The sequence below is a fragment of the Eptatretus burgeri genome, chromosome 7 (genome assembly GCF_056783735.1).
Source record: "Eptatretus burgeri isolate ZD-2024b chromosome 7, Ebu_testis_v1, whole genome shotgun sequence".
In the NCBI taxonomy this organism is placed as follows: domain Eukaryota; kingdom Metazoa; phylum Chordata; class Myxini; order Myxiniformes; family Myxinidae; genus Eptatretus; species Eptatretus burgeri.
Genome location: NC_140967.1, coordinates 43,416,693 through 43,420,355, shown reverse-complemented (window position 1 = coordinate 43,420,355; position 3,663 = coordinate 43,416,693). Strand labels below are relative to the sequence as shown.

General features: G+C 41.1%; 1 pseudogene; it reads left to right on the top strand.

Moving 5' to 3' along the window:
- The first annotated feature begins 968 nt into the window (after window positions 1-968).
- On the top strand, window positions 969-3,440 carry LOC147023125 (uncharacterized; annotated as a pseudogene).
- The last annotated feature ends 223 nt before the right edge of the window (window positions 3,441-3,663 follow it).

Genomic DNA, 3,663 nt, shown 5'->3' with positions numbered 1-3,663 from the left:
GACTTACTTATGTCTTTCATTTTTAAACTTGAAAGCATTGAATACACCACTTCACAAATTAAAAAATTCCTTAAAACCAAACGGTGTTAATAACTATTGCATTCCATCGTTCGTCCACATATTCATTATATTACGTACAAAGTTTTTTTTTCGAAGTATTAATTATATAGTTGGAAAATAGTTATTACTTCAAGTGGTTCCATGGCAACATTAAAGAAAAAACTAAAGTCGCAGCCAGGTGGAGTACTGCTCTCATCTCTGGGCTGGTGCTCTTGCCTCTCACCTTTCTCGGCTTCACGCTGTGGAAACCAAATAATGCAGGAGCTAACAGAGATTTGTACTACATCTCGAGTACAAAAGGTTTGAGAGCTAAAGTCATTAGATGGTGGGATGGGGACCTCCGAATGGGCATTCTTAAGTTTTCCAATTGGTGCATTACGTAGGGGGCGCTGTTTAAAGTAGCCGCCAAAATCCGTTTAAATTACATTTTGAGTACATGAATCAAACTGGTACTCAGTGTTTAATTTTGGCACTGTGATTACCGATATGTAATTCTTAAGTGACGGATTTGGTGCAAAATACATTTAAGAACAGCCTAAGGAGGGCACTATTTTTAGCACATTTAAAACACATCTCAAGTACATCAATAGAACTTTGTGAAAATATTCCTTGACCTTCCTAATGCAGGATCAGTAGTTCTTAAGTGACCCCTTTAGTGCAAAATCCATTTAAGAAGGGTTCAAATATCAATCATGGTGAAATTCCTGTGAAGGAGGAAGTAAGATTGGTGTACTCAGGACCAAACACTTGCTGCAGGTATTAAACTATTAGATAACTGCATGGAAGATGACGAATCACTTGTGGGCCTACACGACTCGTCATATATACTGCCGGCTTAGCATGCAAGGATGGGCTCATGTGGTGTGTTGGTGATACATGTAGATCAGCTGTGTAGCATAGTTGGTGCTGTGATTCCCATTTCATCATTCTGAATGTAGTAGTTACAGATATTTTACAACTGAGAGGTGAGTTTTATCTGGAGTTAGAGTAGTTCAGGTAACATATATTAGGGACCCCAAGCCAATAACTTATTGTGGTTTGTGGATAAATTGACGAATTGTCCACGAGGAGGGGTTTAGTATAGCCCATAATTCAGCCTACAATTCATGGATCCCTGGCCCATTCTTGACTGCATCGCCACGCACTGAGGTAACATTTGTTGAAGGTGACTGTTTTCGCTTTCTTTAATATTATATTCACGAATAATAATGTAAATCTTTTCTACCAGTAATACAAGAAATGGTGTCAGCGAACAGCACTACTTATTAGTCTCCACCACAGAGTTGCAGATGTCTCTCATCCCATTATCTATTATTTTAGAATTAACACCAGTATTGATAAACTCTGGTAATACTGGTATTGTGTCGTATGTAATCCCAACTTTTTTGGATTTTATAACATGTTTTTGAAGCGCATTTTTGCTAGTTATAGCTTATGAAATCCATTTTATTTCAGGTCATAGGCCAGTGAAACAGATATGGAATCATCTGATCCTTCCAACAACGATGTTCCTGCATCCAAGCGTTGCATTCTCCACATTGCCGGCAAACCCTCAGCGAAGACCCCACGTTGTGATGTTTTTCCATTCGATGAGAAGAACTGGAGTACTGTGCAGGCTGCAGCTGAGAAAAGGCATGCAAAACCCCAATTTCTGAAATCAGTGTACTATGACTTGGTTGTCAGCTTGCCTCAGAACCCGGATGAGAATGATGGGTATCATGTAGCCTGCTACCAGAAATTCACAGCCGTTACATCAACAACCTCAGCTCCTGGGGATAGACCATCTGACCTTAGTGAGAGGAGTTTGCCTCATTTGCGTTCAAACACAAGGGCAGATGACGAAGCTGAACCCTCGTCATCTGGAATACTTCCTGCAATTCAAAGAGGAAGAAGAAAAAAGGTGGTTATCATCGAACTGTTAGGTTCGTGTGAGACATTAGAGGCCGGACATAAAATCCAAGAGGCCGCTGAGCAACTTCAGGATGAAGCTATCCTTTCCAAGGTCGTTGGTGTAGACCTGGTTGCAAAAGAAGCTAAGTATCATCACTCATGCAAGAGCGCATTCTTACTTGCAGCCAGTAGAAATTCTAACACTGATTACATTCCACAGAAAAAGACAGTTGCAATAAGACATATCCATGAATGTGTTGAAAAGTCTGTAATTGTTGACAAACGTGTAGAACTGTTAACATCTGTTTATCAACGTTATTTGGACTTTTGTTCAACTGCTGATGAGTCGCCTATGCATAAGCAATGTCTCATGCGAAACCTTAGAAATAAATTTGGGTCCAAACTCAAGATGCAGAGTCCAGCAGGTAAGAAATTTGGCAGCATTCTGTACAGTGCAGAAATCGCTGATTATTCCGTACGAGTGGCTTATGACTACGCAGAGTCCGAAGAACGACTCCTCAACCAAGCAGCACTTATTTTGCGAAAGCAGCTGTTAAATGCTCCCCATAAAGACATACCAGAAAATCCAACACTAGATGATGTCAGAGATGGAGACACAATTGCACCCCAACCCGTGATGAACTTCTTCAAAGTTCTGTACACAGGCAACATATCTGACCAATGTGGAAAGCAGATAAAACGTCGAATTGATTCAACAAGTCAGGATGCATTGTTTGTTGTTCAAAGAGGCCACGCAAAACCAGCAAAACATGTCACTCTGGGTATGGCTATCAGATCTATCACTGGCAGCAAGAAACTTGTTCAAGTTCTGAATAGGTTTGGTCATTGTCTTAACTATTCTTGCTTGAAGGAACTCGAAACAGCTACCGCTGAAGCGATCCAAGAGAGAAAAGAAGCTTGCCCTGAGAGCACTTTGGACTTCCAATGGGACTCGCATTTGACAATTTTGATGAAATAACCCAAACATTATCAGGGAGCAACACACTTCATGATACGATGGGAATTCTGCATCAAAACTTGCCATGTGATAGTACCAGCATTCGACAGATTCATGAAACACCAATGCCAGCTAGAAAGCCAATACCAGGAGCAAAGAAAGCTGTCCAGAAGAAGAGGTCTCTCACTGTCGCTGACACTCCTCTTGCTCCGTATTTCAGTGTACCCAAAATGACAGTCTTCAGCTACAAGAACACATGCGTATTTAACCTACCAGACGTGGCAATGAGAGCAAGGCGTCTTGCCCTCATATGGATGATGTGCCACGCGTTGGCTTCAATGCCATCTTCTACAAGGATGAGCTACCAAAACAGGAAGTGAGCTACATGCCAAACCTTAAGGAGCCTCTCTCCAGCTTGTCGGAAGTGCGAAAAACTCTTCAGACAACCCAGAAGTGTGCTGAAGAATGCAATCAAGATTTCAATGCCCTACTTAGCAGTATTTCAGCTATATCAGGCACATATTCAAAATAATCCAGTAATACTGTCACAACCATGAAAGTGACAATGCTCTGCTATATTGGAAAACCAATATTCCTCGAGACTAAGTGCTCAGACATGTGGTAACTCTAGCATGCTGCCCTAGAACCAGAAGGCTACTCAGTAAGAAATGACCTTTGTTTCACCTGCTTTGTATTGATCTTAATAGCATGAAAACAGGTATTTGCATCTGACACCTTCTTAAATGTTTTTGCAC